Source organism: Lathamus discolor, chromosome 6, assembly GCF_037157495.1.
Source record: "Lathamus discolor isolate bLatDis1 chromosome 6, bLatDis1.hap1, whole genome shotgun sequence".
NCBI classification, from domain to species: Eukaryota; Metazoa; Chordata; class Aves; order Psittaciformes; family Psittacidae; genus Lathamus; species Lathamus discolor.
The window spans coordinates 19,993,099-20,010,730 of NC_088889.1; the positions used below are offsets into that span (position 1 = coordinate 19,993,099).

At 44.1% G+C, this 17,632-nt stretch overlaps 1 protein-coding gene across 1 annotated transcript in view; it reads left to right on the forward strand.

Annotated features, from left to right (window-relative positions):
• The first annotated feature begins 871 nt into the window (after positions 1 to 871).
• SYT16 (synaptotagmin 16) overlaps positions 872 to 17,632 on the forward strand; it is a 78,048-nt gene continuing 61,287 nt past the window's right edge. Inside the window, exons 1-2 of the mRNA XM_065685264.1 lie at positions 872 to 941; positions 1,836 to 1,906. The gene's annotated coding sequence lies outside the window, so the exon portion shown is untranslated. The remainder of the gene's footprint in view (positions 942 to 1,835; positions 1,907 to 17,632) is intronic.

Sequence of the window (17,632 nt, forward strand, 5' to 3'; positions counted from 1 at the left end):
TGTTACAATCTGGTTGGTTTTAAACTGATCTTAATTTGTGCTTTTTTTAACAAGTCACACCATTTCCCCACTGGCCTCACTTGCTCTCATGTTCTCCTGCTTATTGAATTTGAGGGGTTACAGTTTCCCACTGAGTTTTGTCTTCCCTTGAGCCTTATCTTGCTGTGTCCCCCTTATGTGAGTCCCTCCTCCTCTGCAACAGCAGAGGGCTTGCTGCTGGTAGGTGGGAGGCGGGTGCAGTCTGAGTCTATGCACTCCTTGGCACAATGCTCTGAAGATGGGGAATTGCCTCATCTTATCAGCAAGCTGTCCTTTGTTGTAGGAAGCACCACTGCGCTGTTGAGTAACAGCACAGGTAAATCTAGCGTTTACCTTGAGTACTGTGCACAGTGTTGGTCCCCTCACTCCCAAAAGGATATAGCAGAACTGGAAGAGGCAGTGGGGTCAACAGTATGGACACTGTGGATGTTTCTAGTGCTGGGCATGACTGATTGACAAAGACTGTGAAAAGAGATAAACTTTGGGGGATCATCAGATATACAGACTTATGTGAGTAGTAATGGGGAGGTGGGCAGGAAGTGCTTTTCACTGCCTCACAAGGCCTGAGGGCTACCAGAGGAAGCCAGCTTGAGGAAGAACAGAAAGAGCTGGACCTTCATGCAATGGGTGGTAGGTCTCCAGAGGTCTCTGCTGAAGAGATCTCTGTTGGGCGCAAAAAGCGTACCTGGGTTCGGTGGGAGGCTGGTTAAGTACCTTGAAGAAAACAATGAACCATTTCGGGCTCAAAAATCCTTGGAAATGAATATGGTTGGAGGTGTGAAGGCTACTCAATGCACCTGTGGTGTTCTGCTTTTGCTTTTTCCTCAGCATCCACTTATGGCTATGGCTGGAGAGCAGGCTGCCTGGGGGAGAGGGGTCCTTGCAGGGAAGAGAGGCTGCTGGTATGTTCTCATCTTGTGTTGAAGCTTTTGCTGTAGGTTTTGATTTACATCTCTGATCTCCACCAGACCTTCACCTAATTGAGTAGATTGACCCTGACTCTTACACAGCAGCCAATTAATCAAAGACTGACTAATCAGCTTGCTCAATGGCTGGCACCTTGCAGAAAGGCTGGATATCACTGACATGCTACCTCTGCAAACCAGTTTTATGCTCTGAGATTTATAGCCAGTTAATTCTATTGAATTCTGTGGATTTACTGTAAACTTTAATTATTATAAGCTCTAAAACATAATACAAGTTACTTTATTTAGCTAGCTCAAGTGGGAATTTAAAAACTAGGTTCTGTAGATGCTTCAACTAATCACACTCGGAAGTTTTACCACACTATTAAAATTTAGCTGAAATCTGTCATCTCTCCCTGAAACTAAATACCTTGAAAATGACTGGCTGAGCAGTAGAGTCAAAACTTATTCTTTAGGGTTTAAAAAGTAGTTTTATTCAAAGGTCTTAATTTTTATTTAGATAACTTCTGAAGTTAACATTTGACACTGCTGAAAACTGGAACTTGACATTTAAGCTAAGGTTCGCACTTACCAAGCTGCAGCAGTTAATAATCATTCAGTGATGTCAACTGCCATCTATTAGGATTTTCAGATTGAAGATGCACTGTGAAATAAGATAAAATTAAACAAAGCAGAATAAATGTGTACAAACCCTTACTCTTGTCACACAGACAAACTCATTTGTGTTAGTGTGGTCTGTGCTGGGGCTGAAGCAAAGGTCAGCAAAGGGTTCTGGTCAGAGGCTGTGGCACTGTCCTGAGGAAGCAAGTGCTGCTGGTATCCTTGTCAAAATGACATGAGGGGTGACTTGGGTTTTTTTCTTTCTTCCAGCCAGGCCTATGTATGAGCTCCCAGGTGATACTCTGAGCCCACTTCTGATGTCATTTTTCTGCAGGAAGCGGGTAAGTGGGCTGTACTTTGCTTGTCTTGTTGATGTTCAGTTTTGTTATGATGCTCCAGAAAATCACATTTATTCCCTTTCTGGTAACAAATATTAAAATCTCTGTTTTACCAGCATTACTGCACTTAATTAAATAAACTAAATTGCCACCGAAAGTTATGTAGCCTATCTCTTAATGTGCTACAACTTTCTTTTGGTTCATCTTCTAACCACCCTGAACCCTGGAGGTCCCCCACTGACATTTTCCATTGCTTCTCACAATTGATTGACAAGTCCCAGACAACCCTCTCTGCTGTGTTGTTTATGGTCCTTGGAGCCTGTATTGTAGAAGCTGCCTTCTTCGCTTGGCAGCTTCTCTTGTTCTTGTTTCTCTTAATGACTTTTGTGTCCTTTTTCGTCATTTCTATGATCTAAAGCATGTTTTTGTCACTGAAAGCACAACCTTTTTTTGCCCTCCAGTCAAATCTTGAGCAGGACTACCCTTGCAACCATGTCTTTACTGATGGCAAATCCCCCCTGTACTTTTTGCTTGCACTGTTAGTCTCATAGCTCTCTTTTAAGTGTTTGATTTTCTTTTCATTGCTGGTAGATAGCCATATTGCATTCAATGGAGTTGTACAGACTCTAAAAGTGTGATTCCCTGTGTTTTCTGGGGCATTGGCATTCCCCAATGCAACTGAGATTCTCTTTAGAGTAACTGAAAGGTTTTGAGGAGCATTGTTTTGCTGTCCATTGTAAAAGTATTTATTCCCCCTTCCCCTCATATTTACATCCAGAGAAATCTTTGTTTCAGAGCATGGCTGGATCTGGTCTGGGTTGGCAACACAGCCCTGGCAATCTCCTTTCCCCTGTTTGTGGTGGTGCCCTCCAGGCAGATTCCAGGCTGTCATTCACAAGTGCTGAGCATGGACAGATGACAGTGCTTGTGCATGTCAAGTACTGTGAAGGTTTTGTGATAACATTCCTGGTGTTTTGAGCTCCTTATGGTATTTGTGCAGGCATTTCCAAATGGTTTTACTGTGTATCGTGAGCAGCTGGACCTTCAGTCTGATACTGTGGCTAATCAGTGTCACTGGGATTAGTTTGTAGTGTTTGTACATGGCAAGTGTTTGAATTAGCTAAAACCATCTTCCTCTTACTTGTCAGTGTTCTCAATCAGTGCATGTGTTACTGTTTGCTGTTTTTTTTTTTTTCCTTCCTGAGATATTTGGTTCTGTCTCCTTCATCTCTGTCAAGATAGCTGTTAGGTGGGTATTTTCCTCTCTGCCTCTCATCACTTCCCATCGTAGAGTGGATACTATTGCCTGTATTCCAGGTCTGTTTCTCTCATCCGTCCAGCTACACTGCTTTAGCCTATGTGCTGACTTGGTGTTTGCATTCTTGTTTTGGTTATTTTCATTGGCAGAGCCATTGCCTGTGGCTCTTTGCTTGCATTTTTTGAGATTTAGATCTGCTCTTCTCTATACTCTTGCTTGCAAGCGGGACTCATGTAACCCACAGGCTCTCTGGTTTGGTGTTTCCAAAGTATTATGTGGACTCAGTTGTGAGGTGAGGAACACTGATCATCTGTTTCTTGGTTTCTGATCAAAATCTGCTGTTTTTCAGGGGAAATCCAGCCTCCATCCACCTCATCTGCAACTGTAAGACTTTGGTGGTATTTCTGGAAACACTCTCCTTCACTGCTGGAACATTATTAAAAAACTAAACCAAAGAACAGCAACAAAACCCCAAACACCACCAAAATTTAACCAGAAAAAGAAAATCATTGCCATTGTTTTCCAAGTCTCTAATTAGACCTGAACCACACTTGTGTACATACACTTTTTTCTTTGGGAATCCACCTCCTGTGATGCTTGAGTTGGCCTGTCTGCTTGCTTTGTCTCTAGGAGATGATTTGCCTGCCAGCTTGTCTTTGCTGAGCATCCCATTAGACCGAGTGCTGCTCCAGGCTTTCCTTCCTCCCACCTTCACTATCACAGTAGAAGAAATGTGGGTTGCAACAGAGATTAGAGACCTGGTGTTCCCCCGAAACTTCTTCATATTTTATGAATTGGACAGCTCAGATCCACTTCAGATGCTATCAAATTAGTAGGAAACTTTTTCATTGGAATAAGTGAGACCTGGAGTCCAAGCGTGAAAGTCAGGATTGGATCTGAAAAGCCATCTGGAAGCATGCAGGTACACAGGATTGTAGTGATCACTGCTGTGGAGCAGCACATACTGGAATAGCCACAGGGAAACTGATCAAATTACTGCTTACTTAATAATCTAAACAGACACAGTTTCTCTGCATACTTCATCAAACTAAGTCATGTTTCTCTACTACAGGCTTAGTGGGCACGTGGATTTTGTTGATATTTTGGACTACAGGTGAAGCTAAGATTTTGTTTGTGGGTAATGGCCTACAGACTTAGTTTTCAAGTGTGGTTTCAGGTAAACAAGGCTGTGCACTTGGTCTGTGCCACTTCACAGAACACTTTGTGAGGAAATGCTGTGGAGTCCAGACAAGTATTTAATTAAAACACTGCTTCTGCTAAGACAGTTTCTTCCTCTTGAGTCTGGGCCCTTGTCATCTGTACATATTAACAAACAGCAGGTGGATATGACTTGAGCAGAAATGTGTCGTGTAAATATTTCTGCCTTCACGCTTATCTAGCACAATCATCTTTCTTCCAGTATAGTCTGCTGCTGTACTCTGTTAGCCCAGAGGAGTGGAGGACCGGGCAGATGATGGGTGAGTTCAGGGGGGTGTGCCAGGGATGTTTCACTCATAGTTTCATACCTTGGTAAGAGGAGTGAGAAGTGCACTGACCTGAAGTCTGTTACATAAAGTTTTCCCAATTGTGAGGCTCCTGACTCAGAGGTCTGACTCCGTTGTATGGAGTTCTCTCATTTGTCTTCTATTTCTTTTGACTAAGGCTTGAGGCCAAGGGGGAAGAGTAATTTTACTTTGAGCCCAAAAAGTGAGAGATATATTTGGGTTTGCAAGTCTACAGAATGTTGAGGAAGGCTTAGTATAGTGAACAAAGTGGAAGTGTGAGTCATTGCTGCCTGTGTGCATTTTTATTGCTATCCTGGTTTTCCTGCACATTAATGGCTTTGTTCAGCCAAGTTTACCTCTAACAAATGCTGTGTGCAGTGATAATTGTTTTGCAAAGGAACTGAAATGACAGAGGTGTATGTTAAATGCTGGTAGAGTGTCATGGCAGGTATCCCTTGGCTGCTGCTCTATGAAGGGATGAAATCAGTCACGCCAGTATGAAGCTTCTTTTTCTTGGCATAACTGGGCCATGCCAGGTTTGGTCTCTCACCTGGGCCTGGGGCACTCATGCTGTCAGGGTCCCCATGAGTCTTTTGCTCTAGATGCAGGACCTGAAGTTGGATAAGGGGCTGTGAAGGGCAGACAGCAGAAGGACTGGGGCTCCTGGGAGCTCTCTGGAGTTGTGGGGTACCCCCTTGATCCCTCTTCCTCCCTGGATTTGCAAAGCCTCCTCTCTCCCTGTCACTCACCACTTGATAACAGGTCTGGTGTTGCCTCATGGGGTGGCTTTGCACATAGTGAGCTGAATGAATTAATGACATTCCCTGTCTGGGAGATGAATGCCGGGTAAGTACTGTACTAATTTTTCACTCCAGGTTTGTTACACGGCAGTGTACATTATTACCCACACCAGGGCAGGGGAGGTCTAAATGATGCTTGTCTCGGCTTAGCTCAGCACGATGACCCACTGTCTGGTTGGGGAGGAACAGTGTGACAAGCAAAGGCAGCAAGGACTTTGTGTGGCTTTAAATTAAAAAGGCAAATTCTGATCAGTGAAAGAGCTTGGGATGAAGTACCCTCTCCTGCCCTCTCTGAGAGACACCTCTGAGAGACTCTGATGGTACACCTTGAAAAAGAATTAGAAATCAATTTCTGAATGATTCTCTCAGGGGCACCTTGGCTAAGGGCTTTTGGTGGACCTTTGAAGAAGAGCACGGCTGGCTGGGTGCCGGTTCAGCAACACACACCTGAAAGGGATCTTATTGCTTGGCCAAGCTGGAAGCATGTACATTGCTGGGTGAGCTGGCTGGGCCATGGCTCCCAGATGAAAGGGTATTTGATCTTTAAAATAATGGTGTAACGGTTAGTGTGAAATACCTTGTCAGGGTTTTACAAATATTGGCTTGATGTTTAGTGGGACATAGAGGGAGTATGTCTACAGTTTAGACAGTTTGGTTGTCGACAAATAATAAAACCTGGCTACATCTGAAAATGTATTTGAATTTCTGCCAACTTTGCTCTAGCTCTTTTAGCACAATGGTTCTGAAAACTAACAAACCAACCAACCAAAAAACAACAGAAAACGGGCTGTTTCAAGCTGACAGGAGTTTATTCTCCTAACATTGTTGTAGCATTATTTCTGGGTTACTTTTTCTGTTGCAACTCTATAAATGATGGATTCAAGAGTAAAGTTTAGAATGAAAACTTGATGTGGGAGAATAAGGAAAGCAATCAGTGCATGGGAGTCAGAGTGGATGACTTAAATGGTTTCCAGTTTTCCATCATGTATATGACAGTCCTGGTGAACTCTGGAGAAATCTGAATTGAAGTGAATTAACATCATATTACCACACAAAAGATGTCAGGGGCTACAGTGAGAATTATGAAGGGAAGAGTTCAAAAGTAAGGGAATAACAGAATAACCAATGGGAAGAACTTAGAAGTGACTTCTCTGGTACAAGCTAATTCAGTGACAGTGGCATGGATGGAGGATGGTTTTTCTGGGTGCTTAATAACCTGTGTTGAGACTGAGACATTCCTTTTTCTTTGGCAACTGATTTCACTGCTTCCCTTATGGAGCTGCTACTGGGACATTTGTTTTCAATCATGCAGCACTAGGACTGAGTGTAAGTACAGGGAACAGGGCACCCACAGACATGCAGGCTGAACTGCCCCGGCCCTTTCCTGGTAGCCTGTCAGGGACTGGTGCTTGCTTCTGAATTAGAAAGGGAGATTTCCCTCTGGCTTAGCAGACAAGGCAAGCCTCCTGGGCAGTGTGTGAAAGCTGCTCAGTCAGTTGGCTTCAGTGACTGGCCTGATAGAACCAGACTTTGCTTTTCCCTTGTTGCTCTGCTGTGCCCTTGCATATTTTTAGTTCAGTGCCATGGCTGCCGCCTGCCTGCTCTGGGACCTCGTATGGCTGATCAGCAGGATGGCTCAGCCGTGCATGCTGGCATCACAGGGACAGGAGAGAGTCTGAAAAGAGCCCTGCTGAAAGCATGCGTCCCCAACCGTGGCCTTTCACTGGGGCTCTGCCCATCCTATGCCTTTTGCCTGCAGCCATCATACAGCCCGGGGAACAAGACACCCTCTTCAGCTGCCAGATCTATGGGGAATCTGGGGTGGTAAGACTCATGTAAGTCAAGTGGCATAATGTTTGTTCAATGAGTACTTTTCTCCCCTCTTGAGCTCTTTCTAAGTAGCTTTTATTTTGAAGATGCCAGCCTGGACTACTCTTCAGGGATCTGCCAGACAGCAGCTTTTATAAACAAGATCATCAGAATGCCCTTTTTTTGGGGAGAGGGGGGAAGAATTGCATTAGGAACACCTGCAGAAAATTGCCTCAGGGAGCAGTTTACCTTAGAGAGGCAAGATACTGCTGATAGCTGATTAGAGCCAATTTACAAACGGCTGCAGGCTGTGGGGCCACAAGCCCTTTTGGTTGTGAGCAGCCAGGTCTGCAAGCCCCTGCTGAGTGGGGAGTGTGCTCCCTTCCTTCCCTCTATTTTCTGCCGGCTTTCGCAGTGCGCGCTGATGTTTTGAACGTTGTGAGCAGCTGGGCTCAGATGTGTGATTTTACTCTGCAGCCTTCCCATGCTGTTTTTGAGGACCACCAGGTATTTTAGAAGCTGGAAACAAAATTTTGCACAGATTAGTAAGTTGCTGGGAAGAGCTCCAGTTTCTCTGCCAGAGAGACCTTTTGTAGGCAGAGACAGTGGGGATGGATTTGCCCTGAATGCTGGGGAAAAATGCCCTTCTACTGGGAATCAAATCTGTGTCCAAAATGCACATTCAAAGCACCAGTTGTGTGAATAGTGAAAACAGGACATGATCTCACTGTAAGTGTAACAGAGCCTTCCTTAAAATATACTTTAAGGTTTGGGTTTGTTCTTTTTTATGAAAACAAACAACACCCCCCACCCCAAACCCCAGGAGTTGAAGTCCATTCTCTACTATTTCTTATGTTTTCTTTTTATTCTTGCAATGAATTGTATCTCTGTAAGCGGCAGTCTCCAAGACAAAATCTCTAATTGTTCATGGCTTTGAAGTAGGTATATAACCTGGTATGCATTAGGATCAGTCCTGTGCTTGCTCCTTTGATTGTAAGAACAGGTTTTATGTCTGTGTATACAAATGCCATCAGCAAGCATGGAGCTGCTGGGGCAGCTTTGCTCTTCCAGCATGGGAGCGCATTGCAATGGAGCAGGGCCCCAGCTGGAGGGTGAGCAGAACTGTTCAAGAAAGGTAACGGCTGACTGAGGCCTGGCAAATGCTAGGGATAGGCTGCTCCCTAGAGAGGAAACACTTTATTTTAGCCTGGATGCCTGCTGTGATTCTTACTTTCCTTTTTTCACTCTTTTTCTCTGTAAATCTATAGGAATCCAGGATGGAAAAAGTACATTTCTAAAGAGGATCCAAAATATTTATGACCAGAGTGTGAATTTGAGTAATAAGTTACATTTCTCTACAGGAGAGAAAAAAATCACAGTTTCGTGATAAGTGAATGGTAAATTATTTTTTTAGGCAAATTCACTGACAGGATAATTCTTTGAATAAAGACCTGGCATTCACAAGGTAAGAGCAGTAGGAAAGGTACAGGTAAGGCAGTACTTTCTAAACAAACCCCAATGACAGCAGCATAGGCAGCTTTTATCTTGTTTCTCTGGCTAGCATTCCTTTAGTGGCTGTCACGTGTTTACCAAAGAGCAGCCTTCCTTCTTCCTTGGAACTTTAAATCAACAAGCACATGCAGAGAAAAGAGCATGGGCGCTGCTCCTGTGTTTGAAACTCAGGACTGTGCTTCTCTTCAGCTTCAGCCAGCTTGCGTGAACACTGTGGATCCAGAGGATTTAGCAACCTGTCCCAGGAACAAAGGTTTGAAATGTGTTGCTTCTGAGAAAAGTGTTCTTGGGGAATTCCACTGCTGGTTTGACTTGTTTTTCCACTTTAAGTGTGATTAGGTAAGTCTCCGGTTTTGAATGGTTTGTGGCTATTTCTTGACGAGAAAATAGCTTTCCTAGTTTGTTACTTTGGTGACAATTACAGTCTGAAAAGGAAATTCTGTGTTGCCAACACTTGTTACTTTGGATTTGTATGCTTCTTTGGTTTTCTTGAAATACAGAGGTCTTGTAAATTGCAATAATGAAACAGGAGTTAGCCTTTTCTTTTGTTTTCTGCTTTGACAATGTGCTGTGTCCTGATCTCAAATCAGATTTCACTGTGAAGCAGTAGTAAGGCCATAATTCTGGATCCATAATGAGTAACACAAGTGCAGAGTATTTTCATTCCTGTTGAGCAGAGGGCACAGCTGATCACTGTGCAAGGGAAACCATACTTGCATGTATTTGTGACTGGGGTAGGTTAAAAAAGGAGCTGAACCTAGCATGATATCTGTGGGAGAAAACGGATAGAGAGGTCCAAAGAAAGTAGTAAGTAGACTCTGTAGCTTGGCTCAGTGTGTCTGAAAACATCCAAGGAACATGATGCACTTTATTCTCATGGTCCTTTATGTCAATTGTTTTTCAGAATGTGTGTGTGTGTGCTCATGTGGGCTGGACTGGAGCATCAGAGCTGCAGAAGTCCTTGAAATACGTGGAATCTATTTTAGTCACCATTGCATCTGCTCTGGTTAACAGCTGCCTCTACCTGCAGCCCCGCTTCTGACTCTTCGTCTGGCTCTGAAGTGGCATGGCTCCCTATTTATTCCCAAGACCAGTCTGATGTCACAGCTCTTGCTTGAAAGAAACTCTGGGCGGATGCTTTGAAACTTGTTAACGCAAATGAGTCCTTTGAGGCAGTGTTGTGGCTGCTTTCATCTGGAGGGGGCCCTTCTCACAGGTTTTGTAGTGCTGGGATCCTGCCCTGCACATTTCCTTTTACAAAGGATTTATGGAGGGTGTCTTGCATCATCAACATCTGTTTTCTCTGAGGTCATTCCTGCTCCCCATTAGCTTGGTGACAGCTCTGCTTTTGATTTCCATGCTTTTGATTTTCAGTGCCCTGTAGAGACGGATATTTTGGGTATAAGTCCCAGGGTCCATTTTTTATTCAGTTTGGCTGAACTGAGCTGAAGCAAGGCTGAGGAATGCCTGGAATAGAAAGAAGGTGTGACAGAGGAAAGAATAAGATGGGAAAGCACATGTAGCAAGCCAGCTGTTCTCCTGGCCACTAAAACCAGTTCTGCTTCTCTCTTGCTTATGCCTTTGGGACTTCCTTGCCTTTCCCATATCACGGAGTCCTTGGTTTGCTGAGCAATGACTTCAGTTCACACCCTTCTCTGTTGCAGCCCTAGTAACAAGTGAACTGGTTTGTTATACTGACATGGATAGAGAAATGTTCATAGTGGCATGGTAGAAGGTGGCAGTGCTTGCTAAGCTCTTAACTCCATTAAATACATGACTCCAGAAATTGCTGGCATTCTTTTCCCCAGGCATTTGTTTTAATGTCTGTTGATATTGTTACAACATATTTTCCATGGGCGTAGGTCTCTTGGTTGATACCAGAGGCCTAGAAATCTTCCACAATGCACTCTTTCTTTGAAACCACACCCTGCTTTATGAGCAGCCTTCTTCCGCCTCCCCTTTAAATGCCAACAATTCCTGCATCCTCTTCCTCAAGAGCTGGAGCCTGGGCTTGGTAGCTAGCCCAGGTCCCAGGGAGCTGTTTGGTGGGGCAGCATCTCCTGTGAAGATGGCCTGAATACCAGGAAAAAAACATCTAAGGGTCCTCCGCACCAGTTGGTGCAGTACTATGGGTTAATCTGGCAGCAGATGACATGCATGGAATGAAACTTGGTGTAGTGTCTGTGCCTTTGGGTTTCAGAGACTGGTGGGTTAGTGTCCTCTGGGATGTGGTAAAGAATGACCCAGGAGGTGAAGGAGAGCCTGAATGCCAGGGTTAAGTCTGCTTTCAGATGCCCTGATTCCTTTTGGAAATTGCATGGAAAGGGCCATTTGGGGGTTGGAACTAGGTGATCTTAAGGTCCTTTCAAACTCTAACCATTTATCAAAATCTATCAAATCATTTTTCAAAATCTAACCTATGATTTCAAGTGATGCAGCACTGGGGTTGTTAGGTGGGAATTGGTACTTTTTCATGGATATCAATCTCATCCCCAGCAAACAGGATTTCTTGTCTCAGAACAGCACATCTGTAGAAAATTCTTCTCTTGTCTGCTGTTCATGCCTCTTTTTGTGGCCCCTTGGTTGTGCTGAATGCCAGACTGATCATCTGTCTTTGTGGCTGGGCTTAAGTGCAGGAGCTGGAAACCTCTAGTGGAGCTGTAGAAAGGTTGGTTTTGTTTCTTCTTGAAAAAAATAAATAAGTCTATTACTGGTTGTGCTTTCAAGGCAAAATTAGCCACCAAAGCTGCCCTTTTAGCACTGCCAGTTAGAAGGTTTAGAATAAAGCAGGTGTTCTACGCTGCACTTTGACAGCAGTCCCTGGTCTAAGAAGGTCCAGAGATACGTGGTTGTCCCACTTCTTTTTTGGTCAGCAGTTTGCCTCTTAGTTACCTGGATGTGTCTAATGGGAGCTGAAAAGGGGACAGAGTGCACCGAGAAGGCTCAAAACACGTAGGCCTGTAGGGAGTGTTTGTTACCAATATTGGAAACTCTACTTTTCTTTCAAAGGTCAGGGTTGAGGCATGGACCTTTGAGGGTCCTGGTGCCTGCAGGCAGCTCTCAGCAGGCAGCCGGTCTCCTCTCTGCCTGTTCTCTCTGCAGCCTGCCAGGCATGTGCTGAGCACTGGTGTGGAGCTGCCAAGCACATAAGTGAGCACATGGAGGAACGTGGGTTGTGGCCTCTTGCTGCCTCTTCATCTCCTTCAGTAGCTGTCGGGAGATGTCCGTGGCCTACGAGAATCCAACAAGTAACCGGTCAAGGAGGAGCCATGGCTGTGCTTGGAGGGTGCCCTGCTTTGTGTGGGCACGTGGCCTGCTCCCCACAGATGGGAAATTGTCTAAGTATTAGGAGATGTGGTTTGATTAGCTGAAATCTCCTGTTGGCAGCACATTTCCAGTCCCTAGAGCAATGGAGATCAGACAGGTTGCCAAGGCAACGCACAGCCTTCAGTGAGAGGTTTACTGCTGCATCGTCCTTGGTCAATTGATGGAGTAGGGTTTATTTAGGTCTTTAGAAAAAGAAGCTGCTGTCCAGCCTTTTGCTGTGGTGAGTCATTCTGCCTTGGGTCAGATTGGTGGAACTAAGAACAAGGCTTTGTGGATGAGAAAAATAAATACATGAGGGCATAAAGATCCCAATTATATTCCTCTTTGAAGAGGTGAGAGCACTTCAGTTCTGAGTACAGGCAAGTTATTCTTCCTATCCCCACAAACAAGAAAGAAGCAGCAACTAAGACCCTCCTTTCTCCTTCCTCTCCACCTCTTTCCTCTCTCTCCCGAATGTAAAATACTTGTTTTTGTTTGCTACAGGACTCTGTGCTTATTGTTGAATTCTTGACCCATAGCGGGGATCGTTCCAGTCTGATCTTCTGTCACTGCTTCACTTGCTGCTCTCTGCCCCTTCCTCTGTTGCAGAAGGCTTGATAAATTCAGCTTATATAAGTTTTCATTTCATTACATTATTACTCCTTTTACACCACCTGCAAGATGAAGAGCTCATCGTGTCACCACTGTGAACACCACTGCAACAGTGGTGGTGTGCTGAAAGCCATTGTGTCTGTCATTGTCTGTTCATTGGTCTGGACTCAAAGCTGGGCACATGGCTGGGACATGGGAATCTGTCACTGTGACTGTTCCCTGGTTTTACTGAGATAACATGGTTGAGCCAATCATATGCAGAGCTTTCTCTGAAATTCTGGAAGGGACTCTGTGCAGTGTTCCTCTATGCATGGTCGAGGAGGGACATGCCATTGTTTTGAGTGCAAGAACTTGATTTGCTAAGTTAGTAAAGGTTTCTTTAAAGTACTTCTGGCAGTGGTAGGAAAGATATGCTACAAAGCCAACCAGACCACACCTTGTGACTTCAAGGTGGTATATGGGAGACACCATCACAGGCCTTGTTTTCCTTTCTCTCACTTTTGACATAAATGTGGGTTGTGCTCAGCAGCAGATGCCTTGTTAGTTCAGGAAGAAATCACTGTACAAGCAAGAATGATGAAGCAGTCACTGCATGGCTTAACACGGGGAGACAGGCTGGCATTTTTTGAATATGCAGGTGCTTCTGTTCTCTTGTGAGTGTGTACTTCAGCTGGTGTCCTGCAGTGTGGGGAGAAGAGATGGAATTAGTAAATAAACCTAGACACTGCTTGCTGAGACACAGATTGAGACCTTCTCTGTCACAAAATCAAGGCATGAGCTTTATAGACAGCAACTTGTATGTGAGAGGGGAAAAATTAAAAAGGATGGAGGAGCCTTTAAAAGTCTACATTGGCATCCTTACTTATTTACCCTTTTTGAGAGGTTGGCAGTTGATAGATGTGTCAGTGTGATGATGCACTGTTATCTTCTTTTCCCATCTCAAAATACTGCATTAGTGATACCATGGCAACAAAGAAGTTGTCTTTAAGGGAGAAAAAAAGAAGCGTGATTTCAGTGTTCGCGAAAGGTGGCAGACTGACAGCCCTAGTCTTCCTGTTCTACCAGTAAGGCAGTGGTGGTGTCAGCTATGACAAAGTGTATCCGATTATGAACTCTGTGTCGTACTGTGACTGCAATCAAGCCTGGGACACGATCAAAGACAAACCTACTACAGTAATAGCAGGCTGAAATTTTCCTGAGAAAATGTGCTCTTCTTAGGCAATTAAATTCTGTTTAAATTGCGACTTTTTCTAGGAAATAAATAATATTGAATAACCTGTCCTAGACCCAAGTTGTGTCCTTATTCAGGGTAGAATTCCTCTCTGAGCAGAGCATGATGATGGTGAGAGAAACCAGCTGCCCCTTGCCACTGTGGCAGGTTTTTTGGAGGTCAGTCGGTCAAAGGACATGTGAAAGGGAGAAGTCTCTATCCTGCTTAATTCAGACTTGCATTTGAGCACAGGTCGCATTTCTGACATGAAAGCCCTAAGCAACAGGAGATTGGCTTTCAGGGACTAGTTTCTTTCTCTCATTTAATCTAATCTAGGTGGTGTAGATAATTATCACCACAGCCTTTTTCTTACTTTCCTATGTTTTAAGTGAAAGCCAAGTTAGTCCTCCTACTGCTTTGTGTGATGGCTGTTTTTACAATGGAAAATAGTTCCAGCATGCAAAACTGAGCATAGTGCAGAGATTAGGGTGAATATTGAGACAGAGAAGAAATGACAGAGCAAAGACTTGAGCGTGAGGGTGACTCCTAGATTATGGACTAGGAAAGTAATTTTCTGCCCAGTTCTAATTTTTCTTCCCTGCTCTGGAGAAGGACTGAAGCAAACGGTTGTGAAGGCTGTGGATTTTGGTTTGATTATCTCAGCTGTTGGACCAACTCTGAGAACAATCCTGTTGGGGACCAGTGATGGTACAGAAGGACCAAGGCATGGGTGGGTACCATGATGTTCTTTGTGCTGTACCCACTCAACCTCTTCAGCCTTGACGTGGAGAGGACCAGTTTTCAGTTTGTGAATGGCAATTCAAGTGCTGTGCCACTAAAATTCTCAGTCTCCCTGGCCGTGTTAACTTCAGTGAATTTTAAATACCATGCAGAATTGGAGCCTTTTCTAAGATTATTACTAAGATTGACAATTAATTTCTGAATCACCCTTTAGAGGCCTAGATTGTTAGTTGCATCACCTCTGTTAGACAGCATGAATGATCTCCTCTCCATTAAGACACAACTCTGTTCTCTTCTTTCATCTGTACTTGTGGTGTGTGTGCTTACACATAGAAGAATGGGGTGAAAGACAGAACTCTTCTGGATGAACATCAGGCATCATCATTAGCATACACTGTGTACTTGCTGTTTACTTGAACTAGTGCTCCACAGTTGTCTGAAACACATCCAGCAAAACAAATAATTAATCTTTTCTAATTGGAAAATGGCTTTCGTTGAAAGCAGAATATTTCACAGAACCATATGTGCTTGGTTGCAGATGTTGTCAGGAGCATTGCTTAAGGCCAGGGTGGGATTTCTCCTGCTGGGAAAACAGTGCTGCTGCACTGTATACAGCAAGATACATAGCAGCCTTTGTGAAGGGGAAAATCTGGCCTCAAAGAAAACCTTTAACTTGGGCTTCCTCATTGCTGACTTACGGCTCTCACAGGCGAGCTGCTGGATGCTCCAAAGTTTGCCGAGTGTTTCTGGCTTGATCTATAGCAGGTAGTCAGCAAAACCCAGACTGCATCCTGAGAACTCGGGTCTGTCCCATTTCTTAGGTGAGTGCCCTGGCTTAATGCCACTGCCTACTTGTCCCTTGTGCCCGATGTACCTTCCCATGAACTCAGTGCTGCCGGGACGTGTTCAGCACCTCTACTGGATCGCGTCCCCAAGAGGAATCAGACTTGATGGGCAGAAAGGCCAGTTCTGTGGCTTTCAGGTGACCGAAAGTGACTGAGGAGATGCCCAAAGGCCTGCAGCTGTTGCTGTGATATTATCTCTAGGAAGGTACTGTAGATGGTCTACTTGGGACCCTCAGCCCTGCTGCGAAAAGTGAGGTATTTCTAGATGCTGAAGTGCCTGTGTACATGGATGGGACTTTTCTTGATTGTTCTTTCGGGTCTTGCTTCCACTGTTTTGGGTTGCGTCTGTGCCATGGCTCCCCTTCTGTAGAGCACTTGTGTTATCATTTTCCTGCTTCACAGAGTTGCTGGTGGGATAAACACATTAAAACATGTAAGATGTTTGAGTACTGTGGTTATGTGGGTCATAGAAGAAAGAAAAATGAAGTTGCTGTACTGTCTTTGAGACCTTTGAAATTGCATGCTGATGTCATAGGTCACAAGGACAGCTTAAATTTTTAAAAGTTAATAAAAATATAGTCAAGTCAAAAGTGCCTTTTGGTCCTTCACATTCCTTCTTTAAAAGGACTAGAGAACTTCCTCATTCTTGGTATCTGTAAATCAGCGCATAAAAATAAAGCTTCAATGCAGGGCAAGTCCTCCTGCCTTGGATGGGAATTTTACTCTTCTGCCACAGCACTGAATGTGGTCTGATTGTGTTTCTGATAATGTATTTGTGGATCACCTTGAGGAGAAGAGGAGGAGTTATACAACTGTTCCCTCACAGTGCTGTTAGGAAGGGTCAGGCTTTGTCTCGTTTGAAATAAATATCAGGAGGGAGCTGCAATCCTGTGAAAACACACATTTATTTCTGAAGAGTTTGTATATTGTGTGTGTGGTGCACATGGATAGAATTGCCACCTGTCCAAGGCTGATAACGTTAAGTAGTGGTCATGCACTCCTTATTCTAGCAGCTTGCTGTATGAAGAATTGGTACCTACAGCTTCCTTTGGTCTGAATTTATGAAATGCTGTGTGCACTGAGTTGCTTCATCCTTTGTAGCACTTTCTGAGTTTGCATAGATGTGGATTCTTTGGAGGTTTTGCTGTAATGGAAACAGTGTTAGCTGTAGCTCATGAAAACCCTTTACCTTTTTTCTGTCTTTTTCTGATCTCTCTCACAAAGATCCCATTAGTTATCCTATTCCTTTAGTAATCCACATATGGCACTGTTTTCCTTTATAACCTTGGCCTCAGACTGTGAGTGGGCAAAGTGATACCCACATGTTTTGGGCACTGAGTAGAGGAAGTGACTGAGAAACCTTCTTGGTATTTCCATTGCACATAGCAGGGAACTTGTCCTTACAGTGGGGCTGCTGTCATCGTTTCACCCCACATAACTTTCCTCCAGTAGTTGCTGAGCCTTGTTAAAGCACAGGGCTTGCTACAGATGGACTCCTGAGCTTTGCTGCACTGTGATGCTGCTGATAGGGATGAGGATATGTAGGTATGCAAGTAGGTGGAACCTTTCTAATACATCGTAATAGTAATAATAATAATGTGCACTTCTACTGCCTTGCAGCTTTCTCTAGAACTTCTGCCCACACATCAGCCTACTTGGTTCACAATGCAGTGTGCATGCTAGACAATTAGTGGTTGATAATGAAAAATGTCATGGGAACCAGCAGGAAAATCATAGCTTACTCCAAATATATAATGAAATGTAATTAGCACAGACAGTAAAACAGACAATTTATGGGTTTTTTTGTAATTAAAAAGTACCAGTAAATATCCCTTTTGCAGGAAGCTTTGTATCAAATGGAATTAAAGAGCTATTGTCTGGAATGGGATTTTATGCAAAATTTAACCCATGCAAAGCTGAATGGATTAAGGTTTTGTTAACTGCAGACTCTCCAAGTGAATCTACTGTGGCACTTCTTGTATTTGTTCTCCTTGTCCTGGTCTGTCTGAATGGGCCAAGTCTGCCAGCAGAATTGCTGTGAAACCTCCTGCAGGCCAATTACCCAGCCATTGTCAATGCATGTAAAGGTGTGGCCAACACTTCCCTCCTGCTCTTCCAGATGGATTCTTCC